Here is a 19803-nt window from a genome sequence, read left to right on the forward strand (position 1 = left end):
TACGGCATACTATAGCACGCAGTTTTTCATCATTTTTGAGGATTTGAAAAAAATGAAGAAAAAAAAAAACATGTGTTTTAGCCCATCGTTTTTAGAATTTTTGAATTTTTTCTTTATCTTCGTTTTTCATCATTTTTGACCATGGGCTATGGCCCATACTGTACGGCATACTATAGCACGCCGTTTTTCATCATTTTTGAGGATTTGAAAAAAAATGAAGAAAAACAATAACATGGGTTATAGCCCATCGTTTTTTTAATTAAAAAAAATATATAAATCCTCGTTTTTCATCATTTTTGAACATGGGCTATAGCCCATACCGTACGCGTACGGCATACTATAGCACGCCGTTTTTCATCATTTTTTAGGATTTTAAAAAAATGAAGAAAACATCATTTTTGAGGATTTCAAAAAAATTCAAAATTTCAAAAAACATGGGTTATAGCCCATCGTTTTTTTAATTTTTGAAAAAAAAGAAAAACCTTGTTTTTCATCATTTTTGAACATGGGCTATAGCCCCTACCGTATGGCATACTATAGCACGCAGTTTTTAATCATTTTTGAGGATTTCAAAAAAAATCTAAATTTCACAAAACATGGGTTATAGCCCATCGTTTTTTGAATTTTGGAGAAAATAAAATAACCTTGTTTTTCATCATTTTTGAACATGGGCTATAGCCCCTACCGTACGGCATACTATAGCACGCAGTTTTTAATCATTTTTGAGTATTTAAAAAAAAATCATAATTTCAAAAAACATGGGTTATAGCCCATCATTTTTTGAATTTTTGAAAAAAAAAGAAAAAATGTTTTTCATCATTTTTGAACATGGGCTATAGCCCCTACCGTACGGCATACTATAGCACGCAGTTTTTAATCATTTTTGAGGATTTCAAAAAATTTCAAAATTAAAAAAAGCATGGGTTATAGCCCATCATTTTTTGAATTTTTGAAAAAAAAGAAAAACCTTGTTTTTCATCATTTTTGAACATGGGCTATAGCCCCTACCGTATGGCATACTATAGCAAGCAGTTTTTAATCATTTTTGAGGATTTCAAAAAAATTCAAAATTTCAAAAAACATGGGTTATATAGCCCATCGTTTTTTGAATTTTTGAAAAAAGAAAATAACCTCGTTTTTCATCATTTTTGAACATGGGCTATAGCCCCTACCGTACGGCATACTATAGCACGCAGTTTTTAATCATTTTTGAGGATTTCAAAAAAATTCAAAATTTCAAAAAACATGGGTTATAGCCCATCGTTTTTTGAATTTTTGAAAAAAGATAATAACCTCGTTTTTCATCATTTTTGAACATGGGCTATAGCCCCTACCGTACGGCATACTATAGCACGCAGTTTTTAATCATTTTTGAGGATTTCAAAAAAATTCAAAATTTCAAAAAACATGTGTTATAGCCCATCGTTTTTTGAATTAAAAAAAAAAAAAAAAAAAAACTCGTTTTTCATCATTTTTGAACATGGGCTATAGCCCCTACCGTACGGCATACTATAGCACGCAGTTTTTAATCATTTTTGAGGATTTCAAAAAAATTCAAAATAAAAAAAAACATGGGTTATAGCCCATCATTTTTTGAATTTTTGAAAAAAAAGAAAAACCTTGTTTTTCATCATTTTTGAACATGGGCTATAGCCCCTACCGTACAGCATACTATAGCACGCAGTTTTTAATCATTTTTGAGGATTTCAAAAAAAATCAAAATTTAAAAAAACATGGGTTATAGCCCATCGTTTTTTGAATTTTTGAAAAAAGAAATAACCTCGTTTTTCATCATTTTTGAACATGGGCTATAGCCCCTACCGTACGGCATACTATAGCACGCAGTTTTTAATCATTTTTGAGGATTTCAAAAAAATTCAAAATTTCAAAAAACATGGGTTATAGCCCATCGTTTTTTGAATTTTTGAGAAAAGAAATAACCTTGTTTTTCTACATTTTTGAACATGGGCTATAGCCCCTACCGTACGGCATACTATAGCACGCAGTTTTTAATCATTTTAGAGGATTTCAAAAAAATTCAAAATTTCAAAAAACATGGGTTATAGCCCATCGTTTTTTGAATTTTTTTGAATTTTAAATAACCTCGTTTTTCATCATTTTTGAACATGGGCTATAGCCCCTACCGTACGGCATACTATAGCACACAGTTTTTAATCATTTTTGAGGATTTCAAAAAATTTCAAAATTTCAAAAAACATGGGTTATAGCCCATCGTTTTTTTATTTTTGAAAAAAAAGAAAAACCTTGTTTTTCATCATTTTTGAACATGGGCTATAGCCCCTACCGTACAGCATACTATAGCACGCAGTTTTTAATCATTTTTGAGGATTTAAAAAAAAATCAAAATTTAAAAAAACATGGGTTATAGCCCATCGTTTTTTGAATTTTTGAAAAAAGATATAACCTCGTTTTTCATCATTTTTGAACATGGGCTATAGCCCCTACCGTACGGCATACTATAGCACGCAGTTTTTAATCATTTTTGAGGATTTCAAAAAAAATCAAAATTTCAAAAAACATGGGTTATAGCCCATCGTTTTTTGAATTTTTGAGAAAAGAAATAACCTTGTTTTTCATCATTTTTGAACATGGGCGATAGCCCCTACCGTACGGCATACTATAGCACGCAGTTTTTAATCATTTTAGAGGATTTCAAAAAAATTCAAAATTTCAAAAAACATGGGTTATAGCCCATCGTTTTTTTAATTTTTGAAAAAAAAGAAAAACCTTGTTTTTCATCATTTTTGAACATGGGCTATAGCCCCTACCGTATGGCATACTATAGCACGCAGTTTTTAATCATTTTTGAGGATTTCAAAAAATTTCAAAATTTCAAAAAACATGGGTTATAGCCCATCGTTTTTTTTATTTTTGAAAAAAAAGAAAAACCTTGTTTTTCATCATTTTTGAACATGGGCTATAGCCCCTACCGTACAGCATACTATAGCACGCAGTTTTTAATCATTTTTGAGGATTTAAAAAAAAATCAAAATTTAAAAAAACATGGGTTATAGCCCATCGTTTTTTGAATTTTTGAAAAAAGAAATAACCTCGTTTTTCATCATTTTTGAACATGGGCTATAGCCCCTACCGTACGGCATACTATAGCACGCAGTTTTTAATCATTTTTGAGGATTTCAAAAAAATTCAAAATTTCAAAAAACATGGGTTATAGCCCATCGTTTTTTGAATTTTTGAGAAAAGAAATAACCTTGTTTTTCATCATTTTTGAACATGGGCTATAGCCCCTACCGTACGGCATACTATAGCACGCAGTTTTTAATCATTTTTGAGGATTTCAAAAAAATTCAAAATTAAAAAAAACATGGGTTATAGCCAATCATTTTTTGAATTTTTGAAAAAAAAGAAAAACCTTGTTTTTCATCATTTTTGAACATGGGCTATAGCCCCTACCGTACGGCATACTATAGCAAGCAGTTTTTAATCATTTTTGAGGATTTCAAAAAAATTCAAAATTTCAAAAAACATGGGTTATAGCCCATCGTTTTTTGAATTTTTTTGAATTTTAAATAACCTCGTTTTTCATCATTTTTGAACATGGGCTATAGCCCCTACCGTACGGCATACTATAGCACACAGTTTTTAATCATTTTTGAGGATTTCAAAAAATTTCAACATTTCAAAAAACATGGGTTATAGCCCATCGTTTTTTTTATTTTTGAAAAAAAAAATATCCTCGTTTTTCATCATTTTTGAACATGGGCTATAGCCCCTACCGTACGGCATACTATAGCACGCCGTTTTTAATCATTTTTGATGATTTCAAAAAATTTCTAAATTTCAAAAAACATGGGTTATAGCCCATCGTTTTTTGAATTTTTGAAAAAAAAAATAACCTAGTTTTTCATCATTTTTGAACATGGGCTTTAGCCCCTACCGTACGGCATACTATAGCACGCAGTTTTTAATCATTTTTGAGGATTTCTAAAAAATTCAAAATTTCAAAAAACATGGGTTATAGCCCATCGTTTTTTGAATTTTTGAAAAAGAATAAATAACCTCGTTTTTCATCATTTTTGAACATGGGCTATAGCCTCTACCGTACGGCATACTATAGCACGCAATTTTTAATCATTTTTGAGGATTTCAAAAAAATTCAAAAATTCAAAAAACATGGGTTATAGCCCATCGTTTTTTGAATTAAAAAAAACAAAAATCCTTTTTCATCATTTTTGAACATGGGCTATAGCCCCTACCGTACGGCATACTATAGCACGCAGTTTTTAATCATTTTTGAGGATTTCAAAACATTTCAAAAATTCAAAAAACATGGGTTATAGCCCATCGTTTTTTTAATTTTTGAAAAAAAGAAATAACCTCGTTTTTCATCATTTTTGAACATGGGCTATAGCCCCTACCGTACGGCATATTATAGCATGCAGTTTTTAATCATTTTTGAGGATTTCAAAAAATTTAAAAATTTAAAAAAACATGGGTTATAGCCCATCGTTTTTTGAATTTTTGAAAAAAGAAAATAACCTCGTTTTTCATCATTTTTGAACATGGGCTATAGCCCCTACCGTACGGCATACTATAGCACACAGTTTTTAATCATTTTTGAGGATTTCAAAAAAATTCAAAATTTCAAAAAACATGGGTTATAGCCCATCGTTTTTTGAATTTTTGAAAAAAAAAGATATCCTCGTTTTTCATCATTTTTGAACATGGGCTATAGCCCCTACCGTACGGCATACTATAGCACGCAGTTTTTAATCATTTTTGAGGATTTCAAAAAATTTCAAAATTTCAAAAAACATGGGTTATAGCCCATCGTTTTTTGAATTTTTGAAAAAAGAAAATAACCTCGTTTTTCATCATTTTTGAACATGGGCTATAGCCCCTACCGTACGGCATACTATAGCACGCAGTTTTTAATCATTTTTGAGGATTACAAAAAAATTCAAAATTAAAAAAAACATGGGTTATAGCCCATCATTTTTTGAATTTTTGAAAAAAAAGAAAAACCTTGTTTTTCATCATTTTTGAACATGGGCTATAGCCCCTACCGTACAGCATACTATAGCACGCAGTTTTTAATCATTTTTGAGGATTTCAAAAAAAGTCAAAATTTCAAAAAACATGGGTTATAGCCCATCGTTTTTTGAATTTTTGAAAAAAGAAAATAACCTCGTTTTTCATCATTTTTGAACATGGGCTATAGCCCCTACCGTACGGCATACTATAGCACACAGTTTTTAATCATTTTTGAGGATTTCAAAAAAATTCAAAATTTCAAAAAACATGGGTTATAGCCCATCGTTTTTTGAATTTTTGAAAAAAAAAGATATCCTCGTTTTTCATCATTTTTGAACATGGGCTATAGCCCCTACCGTACGGCATACTATAGCACGCAGTTTTTAATCATTTTTGAGGATTTCAAAAAATTTCAAAATTTCAAAAAACATGGGTTATAGCCCATGGTTTTTTGAATTTTTGAAAAAAAAAGATATCCTCGTTTTTCATCATTTTTGAACATGGGCTATAGCCCCTACCGTACGGCATACTATAGCACGCAGTTTTTAATCATTTTTGAGGATTTCAAAAAATTTCAAAATTTCAAAAAACATGGGTTATAGCCCATCGTTTTTTGAATTTTTGAAAAAAGAAAATAACCTCGTTTTTCATCATTTTTGAACATGGGCTATAGCCCCTACCGTACGGCATACTATAGCACACAGTTTTTAATCATTTTTGAGGATTTCAAAAAAATTCAAAATTTCAAAAAACATGGGTTATAGCCCATCGTTTTTTGAATTTTTGAAAAAAAAAGATATCCTCGTTTTTCATCATTTTTGAACATGGGCTATAGCCCCTACCGTACGGCATACTATAGCACGCAGTTTTTAATCATTTTTGAGGATTTCAAAAAATTTCAAAATTTCAAAAAACATGGGTTATAGCCCATCGTTTTTTTAATTTTTGAAAAAAGAAAATAACCTCGTTTTTCATCATTTTTGAACATGGGCTATAGCCCCTACCGTACGGCATACTATAGCACGCAGTTTTTAATCATTTTTGAGGATTACAAAAAAATTCAAAATTAAAAAAAACATGGGTTATAGCCCATCATTTTTTGAATTTTTGAAAAAAAAGAAAAACCTTGTTTTTCATCATTTTTGAACATGGGCTATAGCCCCTACCGTACAGCATACTATAGCACGCAGTTTTTAATCATTTTTGAGGATTTCAAAAAAAATCAAAATTTCAAAAAACATGGGTTATAGCCCATCGTTTTTTGAATTTTTGAGAAAAGAAATAACCTTGTTTTTCATCATTTTTGAACATGTGCTATAGCCCCTACCGTACGGCATACTATAGCACGCAGTTTTTAATCATTTTTGAGGATTTCAAAAAAATTCAAAATTTCAAAAAACATGGGTTATAGCCCATCGTTTTTTGAATTTTTGAGAAAAGAAATAACCTTGTTTTTCATCATTTTTGAACATGTGCTATAGCCCCTACCGTACGGCATACTATAGCACGCAGTTTTTAATCATTTTAGAGGATTTCAAAAAAATTCAAAATTTCAAAAAACATGGGTTATAGCCCATCGTTTTTTGAATTTTTTTGAATTTTAAATAACCTCGTTTTTCATCATTTTTGAACATGGGCTATAGCCCCTACCGTACGGCATACTATAGCACACAGTTTTTAATCATTTTTGAGGATTTCAAAAAATTTCAAAATTTCAAAAAACATGGGTTATAGCCCATCGTTTTTTTTATTTTTGAAAAAAAAAATATCCTCGTTTTTCATCATTTTTGAACATGGGCTATAGCCCCTACCGTACGGCATACTATAGCACGCCGTTTTTAATCATTTTTGATGATTTCAAAAAATTTCAAAATTTCAAAAAACATGGGTTATAGCCCATCGTTTTTTGAATTTTTGAAAAAAAAAATAACCTAGTTTTTCATCATTTTTGAACATGGGCTTTAGCCCCTACCGTACGGCATACTATAGCACGCAGTTTTTAATCATTTTTGAGGATTTCAAAAAAATTCAAAATTTCAAAAAACATGGGTTATAGCCCATCGTTTTTTGAATTAAAAAAAACAAAAATCCTTTTTCATCATTTTTGAACATGGGCTATAGCCCCTACCGTACGGCATACTATAGCACGCAGTTTTTAATCATTTTTGAGGATTTCAAAACATTTCAAAAATTCAAAAAACATGGGTTATAGCCCATCGTTTTTTGAATTTTTGAAAAAAAAAATAACCTCGTTTTTCATCATTTTTGAACATGGGCTATAGCCCCTACCGTACGGCATATTATAGCACGCAGTTTTTAATCATTTTTGAGGATTTCAAAAAATTTAAAAATTTAAAAAAACATGGGTTATAGCCCATCGTTTTTTGAATTTTTGAAAAAAGAAAATAACCTCGTTTTTCATCATTTTTGAACATGGGCTATAGCCCCTACCGTACGGCATACTATAGCACACCGTTTTTAATCATTTTTGAGGATTTCAAAAAAATTCAAAATTTCAAAAAACATGGGTTATAGCCCATCGTTTTTTGAATTTTTGAAAAAAAAAGATATCCTCGTTTTTCATCATTTTTGAACATGGGCTATAGCCCCTACCGTACGGCATACTATAGCACGCAGTTTTTAATCATTTTTGAGGATTTCAAAAAATTTCAAAATTTCAAAAAACATGGGTTATAGCCCATCGTTTTTTGAATTTTTGAAAAAAGAAAATAACCTCGTTTTTCATCATTTTTGAACATGGGCTATAGCCCCTACCGTACGGCATACTATAGCACGCAGTTTTTAATCATTTTTGAGGATTTCAAAAAAATTCAAAATTTCAAAAAACATGGGTTATAGCCCATCGTTTTTTGAATTTTTGAAAAAAATAATAACCTCGTTTTTCATCATTTTTGAACATGGGCTATAGCCCCTACCGTACGGCATACTATAGCACGCAGTTTTTAATCATTTTTGAGGATTTCAAAAAAATTCAAAATTTCAAAAAACATGGGTTATAGCCCATCGTTTTTTGAATTTTTGAAAAAAGAAAATAACCTCGTTTTTCATCATTTCTGAACATGGGCTATAGCCCCTACCGTACGGCATACTATAGCACGCAGTTTTTAATCATTTTTGAGGATTTCAAAAAAATTCAAAATTTCAAAAAACATGGGTTATAGCCCATCGTTTTTTGAATTTTTGAAAAAAATAATAACCTCGTTTTTCATCATTTTTGAACATGGGCTATAGCCCCTACCGTACGGCATACTATAGCACGCAGTTTTTAATCATTTTTGAGGATTTCAAAAAATTTCAAAATTTCAAAAACATGGGTTATAGCCCATTGTTTTTTTAATTTTTGAAAAAAGAAATAATTAGTTTTTCATCATTTTTGAACATGGGCTTTAGCCCCTACCGTACGGCATACTATAGCACGCAGTTTTTAATCATTTTTGAGGATTTCAAAAAAAATTTAAATTTCAAAAAACATGGGTTATAGCCCATCGTTTTTTGAATTTTTGAAAAGAATAAATAACCTCGTTTTTCATCATTTTTGAACATGGGCTATAGCCCCTACCGTACGGCATACTATAGCACGCAGTTTTTAATCATTTTTGAGGATTTCAAAAAATTTAAAAATTTCAAAAAACATGGGTTATAGCCCATCTTTTTTTTTAATTTTTGAAAAAAAAAAATCCTCGTTTTTCATCATTTTTGAACATGGGCTATAGCCCCTAACGTACGGCATACTATAGCACGCCGTTTTTAATCATTTTTGAGGATTTCAAAAAAATTCAAAATTTCAAAAAACATGGGTTATAGCCCATCGTTTTTTGAATTTTTGAGAAAAAAAAAATAACCTCATTTTTCATCATTTTTGAACATGGGCTATAGCCCCTACCATACGGCATACTATAGCACGCAGTTTTTAATCATTTTTGAGGATTTCAAAAAATTTCAAAATTTCAAAAAACATGGATTATAGCCCATCGTTTTTTGAATTAAAAAAAAAAAAAAAAACTCGTTTTTCATAATTTTTGAACATGGGCTATAGCCCCTACCGTACGGCATACTATAGCACGCAGTTTTTAATCATTTTTGAGGATTTCAAAAAATTTCAAAATTTCAAAAAACATGGGTTATAGCCCATCGTTTTTTGAATTTTTGAGAAAAGAAATAACCTTGTTTTTCATCATTTTTGAACATGGGCTATAGCCCCTACCGTACGGCATACTATAGCACGCAGTTTTTAATCATTTTTGAGGATTTCAAAAAAAATCAAAATTTCAAAAAACATGGATTATAGCCCATCGTTTTTTGAATTTTTGAAAAAAAAAGATATCCTCGTTTTTCATCATTTTTGAACATGGGCTATAGCCCCTACCGTACGGCATACTATAGCACGCAGTTTTTAATCATTTTTGAGGATTTCAAAAAATTTCAAAATTTCAAAAAACATGGGTTATAGCCCATCGTTTTTTGAATTTTTGAAAAAAGAAAATAACCTCGTTTTTCATCATTTTTGAACATGGGCTATAGCCCCTACCGTACGGCATACTATAGCACGCAGTTTTTAATCATTTTTGAGGATTTCAAAAAAATTCAAAATTTCAAAAAACATGGGTTATAGCCCATCGTTTTTTGAATTTTTGAAAAAAATAATAACCTCGTTTTTCATCATTTTTGAACATGGGCTATAGCCCCTACCGTACGGCATACTATAGCACGCAGTTTTTAATCATTTTTGAGGATTTCAAAAAAATTCAAAAATTCAAAAAACATGGGTTATAGCCCATCGTTTTTTGAATTTTTGAAAAAAGAAAATAACCTCGTTTTTCATCATTTCTGAACATGGGCTATAGCCCCTACCGTACGGCATACTATAGCACGCAGTTTTTAATCATTTTTGAGGATTTCAAAAAAATTCAAAATTTCAAAAAACATGGGTTATAGCCCATCGTTTTTTGAATTTTTGAAAAAAATAATAACCTCGTTTTTCATCATTTTTGAACATGGGCTATAGCCCCTACCGTACGGCATACTATAGCACGCAGTTTTTAATCATTTTTGAGGATTTCAAAAAATTTCAAAATTTCAAAAACATGGGTTATAGCCCATTGTTTTTTTAATTTTTGAAAAAAGAAATAATTAGTTTTTCATCATTTTTGAACATGGGCTTTAGCCCCTACCGTACGGCATACTATAGCACGCAGTTTTTAATCATTTTTGAGGATTTCAAAAAAAATTTAAATTTCAAAAAACATGGGTTATAGCCCATCGTTTTTTGAATTTTTGAAAAGAATAAATAACCTCGTTTTTCATCATTTTTGAACATGGGCTATAGCCCCTACCGTACGGCATACTATAGCACGCAGTTTTTAATCATTTTTGAGGATTTCAAAAAATTTAAAAATTTCAAAAAACATGGGTTATAGCCCATCTTTTTTTTTAATTTTTGAAAAAAAAAAATCCTCGTTTTTCATCATTTTTGAACATGGGCTATAGCCCCTAACGTACGGCATACTATAGCACGCCGTTTTTAATCATTTTTGAGGATTTCAAAAAAATTCAAAATTTCAAAAAACATGGGTTATAGCCCATCGTTTTTTGAATTTTTGAGAAAAAAAAAATAACCTCATTTTTCATCATTTTTGAACATGGGCTATAGCCCCTACCATACGGCATACTATAGCACGCAGTTTTTAATCATTTTTGAGGATTTCAAAAAATTTCAAAATTTCAAAAAACATGGATTATAGCCCATCGTTTTTTGAATTAAAAAAAAAAAAAAAAACTCGTTTTTCATAATTTTTGAACATGGGCTATAGCCCCTACCGTACGGCATACTATAGCACGCAGTTTTTAATCATTTTTGAGGATTTCAAAAAATTTCAAAATTTCAAAAAACATGGGTTATAGCCCATCGTTTTTTGAATTTTTGAGAAAAGAAATAACCTTGTTTTTCATCATTTTTGAACATGGGCTATAGCCCCTACCGTACGGCATACTATAGCACGCAGTTTTTAATCATTTTTGAGGATTTCAAAAAAAATCAAAATTTCAAAAAACATGGATTATAGCCCATCGTTTTTTGAATTTTTGAAAAAAAAAGATATCCTCGTTTTTCATCATTTTTGAACATGGGCTATAGCCCCTACCGTACGGCATACTATAGCACGCAGTTTTTAATCATTTTTGAGGATTTCAAAAAATTTCAAAATTTCAAAAAACATGGGTTATAGCCCATCGTTTTTTGAATTTTTGAAAAAAGAAAATAACCTCGTTTTTCATCATTTTTGAACATGGGCTATAGCCCCTACCGTACGGCATACTATAGCACGCAGTTTTTAATCATTTTTGAGGATTTCAAAAAAATTCAAAATTTCAAAAAACATGGGTTATAGCCCATCGTTTTTTGAATTTTTGAAAAAAATAATAACCTCGTTTTTCATCATTTTTGAACATGGGCTATAGCCCCTACCGTACGGCATACTATAGCACGCAGTTTTTAATCATTTTTGAGGATTTCAAAAAAATTCAAAAATTCAAAAAACATGGGTTATAGCCCATCGTTTTTTGAATTTTTGAAAAAAGAAAATAACCTCGTTTTTCATCATTTCTGAACATGGGCTATAGCCCCTACCGTACGGCATACTATAGCACGCAGTTTTTAATCATTTTTGAGGATTTCAAAAAAATTCAAAATTTCAAAAAACATGGGTTATAGCCCATCGTTTTTTGAATTTTTGAAAAAAATAATAACCTCGTTTTTCATCATTTTTGAACATGGGCTATAGCCCCTACCGTACGGCATACTATAGCACGCAGTTTTTAATCATTTTTGAGGATTTCAAAAAATTTCAAAATTTCAAAAACATGGGTTATAGCCCATTGTTTTTTTAATTTTTGAAAAAAGAAATAATTAGTTTTTCATCATTTTTGAACATGGGCTTTAGCCCCTACCGTACGGCATACTATAGCACGCAGTTTTTAATCATTTTTGAGGATTTCAAAAAAAAATAAAATTTCAAAAAACATGGGTTATAGCCCATCGTTTTTTGAATTTTTGAAAAGAATAAATAACCTCGTTTTTCATCATTTTTGAACATGGGCTATAGCCCCTACCGTACGGCATACTATAGCACGCAGTTTTTAATTATTTTTGAGGATTTCAAAAAATTTAAAAATTTCAAAAAACATGGGTTATAGCCCATCTCTTTTTTTAATTTTTGAAAAAAAAAAATCCTCGTTTTTCATCATTTTTGAACATGGGCTATAGCCCCTAACGTACGGCATACTATAGCACGCCGTTTTTAATCATTTTTGAGGATTTCAAAAAAATTCAAAATTTCAAAAAACATGGGTTATAGCCCATCGTTTTTTGAATTTTTGAGAAAAAAAAAATAACCTCATTTTTCATCATTTTTGAACATGGGCTATAGCCCCTACCATACGGCATACTATAGCACGCAGTTTTTAATCATTTTTGAGGATTTCAAAAAAATTCAAAATTTCAAAAAACATGGATTATAGCCCATCGTTTTTTGAATTAAAAAAAAAAAAAAAAACTCGTTTTTCATAATTTTTGAACATGGGCTATAGCCCCTACCGTACGGCATACTATAGCACGCAGTTTTTAATCATTTTTGAGGATTTCAAAAAATTTAAAAATTTCAAAAAACATGGGTTATAGCCCATCGTTTTTTGAATTTTTGAGAAAAGAAATAACCTTGTTTTTCATCATTTTTGAACATGGGCTATAGCCCCTACCGTACGGCATACTATAGCACGCAGTTTTTAATCATTTTTGAGGATTTCAAAAAAAATCTAAATTTCAAAAAACATGGATTATAGCCCATCGTTTTTTGAATTTTTGAAAAAACAAAAAAAACTCGTTTTTCATCATTTTTGAACATGGGCTATAGCCCCTACCGTACGGCATACTATAGCACGCAGTTTTTAATCATTTTTGAGGATTTCAAAAAATTTCAACATTTCAAAAAACATGGGTTATAGCCCATCGTTTTTTGAATTTTTGAGAAAGGAAATAACCTTGTTTTTCATCATTTTTGAACATGGGCTATAGCCCCTACCGTACGGCATACTATAGCACGCAGTTTTTAATCATTTTAGAGGATTTCAAAAAAATTCAAAATTTCAAAAAACATGGGTTATAGCCCATCGTTTTTTGAATTTTTTTGAATTTTAAATAACCTCGTTTTTCATCATTTTTGAACATGGGCTATAGCCCCTACCGTACGGCATACTATAGCACGCAGTTTTTAATCATTTTTGAGGATTTCAAAAAAAATCAAAATTTCAAAAAACATGGATTATAGCCCATCGTTTTTTGAATTTTTGAAAAAACAAAAAAAACTCGTTTTTCATCATTTTTGAACATGGGCTATAGCCCCTACCGTACGGCATACTATAGCACGCAGTTTTTAATCATTTTTGAGGATTTCAAAAAATTTCAAAATTTCAAAAAACATGGGTTATAGCCCATCGTTTTTTTTATTTTTGAAAAAAAAAAAATCCTCGTTTTTCATCATTTTTGAACATGGGCTATAGCCCCTAACGTACGGCATACTATAGCACGCCGTTTTTAATCATTTTTGATGATTTCAAAAAAATTCAAAATTTCAAAAAACATGGGTTATAGCCCATCGTTTTTTGAATTTTTGAGAAAAAAAAAATAACCTCGTTTTTCATCATTTTTGAACATGGGCTATAGCCCCTACCGTACGGCATACTATAGCACGCAGTTTTTAATCATTTTTGAGGATTTCAAAAAAATTCAAAATTTCAAAAAACATGGATTATAGCCCATCGTTTTTTGAATTTTTGAAAAAAAAAAAAACTCGTTTTTCATCATTTTTGAACATGGGCTATAGCCCCTACCGTACGGCATACTATAGCACGCAGTTTTTAATCATTTTTGAGGATTTCAAAAAAATTCAAAATAAAAAAAAACATGGATTATAGCCCATCGTTTTTTGAATTTTTGAAAAGAAAAAAAAAACTCGTTTTTCATCATTTTTGAACATGGGCTATAGCCCCTACCGTACGGCATACTATAGCACGCAATTTTTAATCATTTTTGAGGATTTCAAAAAAATTCAAAATTTCAAAAAACATGGGTTATAGCCCATCGTTTTTTGATTTTTTGAGGAAAAAAAAATAACCTCGTTTTTCATCATTTTTGAACATGGGCTATAGCCCCTACCGTACGGCATACTATAGCACGCAGTTTTTAATCATTTTTGAGGATTTCAAAAAATTTCAAAATTTCAAAAAACATGGATTATAGCCCATCGTTTTTTGAATTTTTGAACAACAAAAAAAAACTAGTTTTTCATCATTTTTGAACATGGGCTATAGCCCCTACCGTACGGCATACTATAGCACGCAGTTTTTAATCATTTTTGAGGATTTCAAAAAATTTCAAAATTTCAAAAAACATGACCCATCGTTTTTTTAATTTTTGAAAAAAAAATATCCTCGTTTTTCATCATTTTTGAACATGGGCTATAGCCCCTACCGTACGGCATACTATAGCACGCCGTTTTTAATCATTTTTGAGGATTTCAAAAAAATTCAAAATTTCAAAAAACATGGGTTATAGCCCATCGTTTTTTGAATTTTTGAAAAAAATAAATAACCTCGTTTTTCATCATTTTTGAACATGGGCTATAGCCCCTACCGTACGGCATACTATAGCACGCAGTTTTTAATCATTTTTGAGGATTTCAAAAAAATTCAAAATAAAAAAAAACATGGATTATAGCCCATCGTTTTTTGAATTTTTGAAAAGAAAAAAAAAACTCGTTTTTCATCATTTTTGAACATGGGCTATAGCCCCTACCGTACGGCATACTATAGCACGCAATTTTTAATCATTTTTGAGGATTTCAAAAAAATTCAAAATTTCAAAAAACATGGGTTATAGCCCATCGTTTTTTGATTTTTTGAGGAAAAAAAAATAACCTCGTTTTTCATCATTTTTGAACATGGGCTATAGCCCCTACCGTACGGCATACTATAGCACGCAGTTTTTAATCATTTTTGAGGATTTCAAAAAATTTCAAAATTTCAAAAAACATGGATTATAGCCCATCGTTTTTTGAATTTTTGAACAACAAAAAAAAACTAGTTTTTCATCATTTTTGAACATGGGCTATAGCCCCTACCGTACGGCATACTATAGCACGCAGTTTTTAATCATTTTTGAGGATTTCAAAAAATTTCAAAATTTCAAAAAACATGACCCATCGTTTTTTTAATTTTTGAAAAAAAAATATCCTCGTTTTTCATCATTTTTGAACATGGGCTATAGCCCCTACCGTACGGCATACTATAGCACGCCGTTTTTAATCATTTTTGAGGATTTCAAAAAAATTCAAAATTTCAAAAAACATGGGTTATAGCCCATCGTTTTTTGAATTTTTGAAAAAAATAAATAACCTCGTTTTTCATCATTTTTGAACATGGGCTATAGCCCCTACCGTACGGCATACTATAGCACGCAATTTTTAATCATTTTTGAGGATTTCAAAAAAATTCAAAATTTCAAAAAACATGGGTTTTAGCCCATCGTTTAAAAAAAAAAAAAAAGAAAACTCCTTTTTCATCATTTTTGAACATGGGCTATAGCCCCTACCGTACGGCATACTATAGCACGCAGTTTTTAATCATTTTTGAGGATTTCAAAAAAATTCAAAATTTCAAAAAACATGGGTTATAGCCCATCGTTTTTTTAATTTTTGAAAAAAAAAAATCCTCGTTTTTCATCATTTTTGAACATGGGCTATAGCCCCTACCGTACGGCATACTATAGCACGCAGTTTTTAATCATTTTTGAGGATTTCAAAAAAATTCAAAATTTCAAAAAACATGGATTATAGCCCATCGTTTTTTGAATTTTTGAAAAAAAAAAAAAAACTCGTTTTTCATCATTTTTGAACATGGGCTATAGCCCCTACCGTACGGCATACTATAGCACGCAGTTTTTAATCATTTTTGAGGATTTCAAAAAATTTCAAAATTTCAAAAAACATGGGTTATAGCCCATCATTTTTTAAAAAAAACAAAAAAAACAACAACTTGTTTTTCATCATTTTTGAACATGGGCTATAGCCCCTACCGTACGGCATACTATAGCACGCAGTTTTTAATCATTTTTGAGGATTTCAAAAAAAATCAAAATTTCTAAAAACATGGGTTATAGCCCATCGTTTTTTGAATTTTTGAGAAAAGAAAAAAACTCCTTTTTCATCATTTTTGAACATGGGCTATAGCCCCTACCGTACGGCATACTATAGCACGCAGTTTTTAATCATGTTTGAGGATTTCAAAAAATTTCCAAATTTCCAAAAACATGGGTTATAGCCCATCGTTTTTTTAATTTTTGAAAAAAAAAAATCCTCGTTTTTCATCATTTTTGAACATGGGCTATAGCCCCTACCGTACGGCATACTATAGCACGCAGTTTTTAATCATTTTTGAGGATTTCAAAAAAATTCAAAATTTCAAAAAACATGGATTATAGCCCATCGTTTTTTGAATTTTTGAAAAAAGAAAAAAAAACTCGTTTTTCATCATTTTTGAACATGGGCTATAGCCCCTACCGTACGGCATACTATAGCACGCAGTTTTTAATCATTTTTGAGGATTTCAAAAAATTTCAAAATTTCAAAAAACATGGGTTATAGCCCATCATTTTTTGAAAAAAACAAAAAAAACAACAACTTGTTTTTCATCATTTTTGAACATGGGCTATAGCCCCTACCGTACGGCATACTATAGCACGCAGTTTTTAATCATTTTTGAGGATTTCAAAAAAATTCAAAATTTCAAAAAACATGGGTTATAGCCCATCGTTTTTTGAATTTTTGAAAAATAAAATAACCTCGTTTTTCATAATTTTTGAACATGGGCTATAGCCCCTACCGTACGGCATACTATAGCACGCAGTTTTTAATCATTTTTGAGGATTTCAAAAAAATTCAAAATTTCTAAAAACATGGGTTATAGCCCATCGTTTTTTGAATTTTTGAAAAATAAAATAACCTCGTTTTTCATCATTTTTGAACATGGGCTATAGCCCCTACCGTACGGCATACTATAGCACGCAGTTTTTAATCATTTTTGAGGATTTCAAAAAAATTCAAAATTTCAAAAAACATGGGTTATAGCCCATCGTTTTTTGAATTTTTGAGAAAAGAAATAACCTCGTTTTTCATCATTTTTGAACATGGGCTATAGCCCCTACCGTACGGCATACTATAGCACGCAGTTTTTAATCATTTTTGAGGATTTCAAAAAAATTCAAAAATTCAAAAAACATGGGTTATAGCCCATCGTTTTTTGAATTTTTTTGAATTTTAAATAACCTCGTTTTTCATCATTTTTGAACATGGGCTATAGCCCCTACCGTACGGCATACTATAGCACGCAGTTTTTAATCATTTTTGAGGATTTCAAAAAAATTCAAAATTTCAAAAAACATGGGTTATAGCCCATCGTTTTTTGAATTTTTGAAAAAAAAAAGAACCTCGTTTTTCATCATTTTTGAACATGGGCTATAGCCACTACCGTACGGCATACTATAGCACACAGTTTTTAATCATTTTTGAGGATTTCAAAAAAATTCAAAATTTCTAAAAACATGGGTTATAGCCCATCGTTTTTTGAATTTTTGAAAAAAGAAATAACCTCGTTTTTCATCATTTTTGAACATGGGCTATAGCCCCTACCGTACGGCATACTATAGCACGCAGTTTTTAATCATTTTTGAGGATTTCAAAAAAAATCTAAATTTCAAAAAACATGGGTTATAGCCCATCGTTTTTTGAATTTTTGAGAAAAGAAATAACCTCGTTTTTCATCATTTTTGAACATGGGCTATAGCCCCTACCGTACGGCATACTATAGCACGCAATTTTTAATCATTTTTGAGGATTTCAAAAAAATTCAAAATTTCAAAAAACATGGGTTATAGCCCATCGTTTTTTGAATTTTTGAAAAAAGAAATAACCTCGTTTTTCATCATTTTTGAACATGGGCTATAGCCCCTACCGTACGGCATACTATAGCACGCAGTTTTTAATCATTTTTGAGGATTTCAAAAAAATTCTAAATTTCAAAAAACATGGGTTATAGCCCATCGTTTTTTGAATTTTTGAGAAAAGAAATAACCTCGTTTTTCATCATTTTTGAACATGGGCTATAGCCCCTACCGTACGGCATACTATAGCACGCAGTTTTTAATCATTTTTGAGGATTTCAAAAAAATTCAAAATTTCAAAAAACATGGGTTATAGCCCATCGTTTTTTGAATTTTTGAAAAAAATAAATAACCTCGTTTTTCATCATTTTTGAACATGGGCTATAGCCCCTACCGTACGGCATACTATAGCACGCAATTTTTAATCATTTTTGAGGATTTCAAAAAAATTCAAAATTTCAAAAAACATGGGTTTTAGCCCATCGTTTAAAAAAAAAAAAGAAAAAAAAGAAACTCCTTTTTCATAATTTTTGAACATGGGCTATAGCCCCTACCGTACGGCATACTATAGCACGCAGTTTTTAATCATTTTTGAGGATTTCAAAAAATTTCAAAATTTCAAAAAACATGGGTTATAGCCCATCGTTTTTTTTATTTTTGAAAAAAAAGAAATCCTCGTTTTTCATCATTTTTGAACATGGGCTATAGCCACTACCGTACGGCATACTATAGCACACAGTTTTTAATCATTTTTGAGGATTTCAAAAAAATTCAAAATTTCTAAAAACATGGGTTATAGCCCATCGTTTTTTGAATTTTTGAAAAAAGAAATAACCTCGTTTTTCATCATTTTTGAACATGGGCTATAGCCCCTACCGTACGGCATACTATAGCACGCAGTTTTTAATCATTTTTGAGGATTTCAAAAAAATTCAAAATTTCAAAAAACATGGGTTATAGCCCATCGTTTTTTGAATTTTTGAAAAATAAAATAACCTCGTTTTTCATAATTTTTGAACATGGGCTATAGCCCCTACCGTACGGCATACTATAGCACGCAGTTTTTAATCATTTTTGAGGATTTCAAAAAAATTCAAAATTTCTAAAAACATGGGTTATAGCCCATCGTTTTTTGAATTTTTGAAAAATAAAATAACCTCGTTTTTCATCATTTTTGAACATGGGCTATAGCCCCTACCGTACGGCATACTATAGCACGCAGTTTTTAATCATTTTTGAGGATTTCAAAAAAATTCAAAATTTCAAAAAACATGGGTTATAGCCCATCGTTTTTTGAATTTTTGAGAAAAGAAATAACCTCGTTTTTCATCATTTTTGAACATGGGCTATAGCCCCTACCGTACGGCATACTATAGCACGCAGTTTTTAATCATTTTTGAGGATTTCAAAAAAATTCAAAAATTCAAAAAACATGGGTTATAGCCCATCGTTTTTTGAATTTTTTTGAATTTTAAATAACCTCGTTTTTCATCATTTTTGAACATGGGCTATAGCCCCTACCGTACGGCATACTATAGCACGCAGTTTTTAATCATTTTTGAGGATTTCAAAAAAATTCAAAATTTCAAAAAACATGGGTTATAGCCCATCGTTTTTTGAATTTTTGAAAAAAAAAAGAACCTCGTTTTTCATCATTTTTGAACATGGGCTATAGCCACTACCGTACGGCATACTATAGCACACAGTTTTTAATCATTTTTGAGGATTTCAAAAAAATTCAAAATTTCTAAAAACATGGGTTATAGCCCATCGTTTTT

Source organism: Protomyctophum parallelum (assembly GCF_964188405.1).
Source record: "Protomyctophum parallelum genome assembly, chromosome: 7".
In the NCBI taxonomy this organism is placed as follows: Eukaryota; Metazoa; Chordata; class Actinopteri; order Myctophiformes; family Myctophidae; genus Protomyctophum; species Protomyctophum parallelum.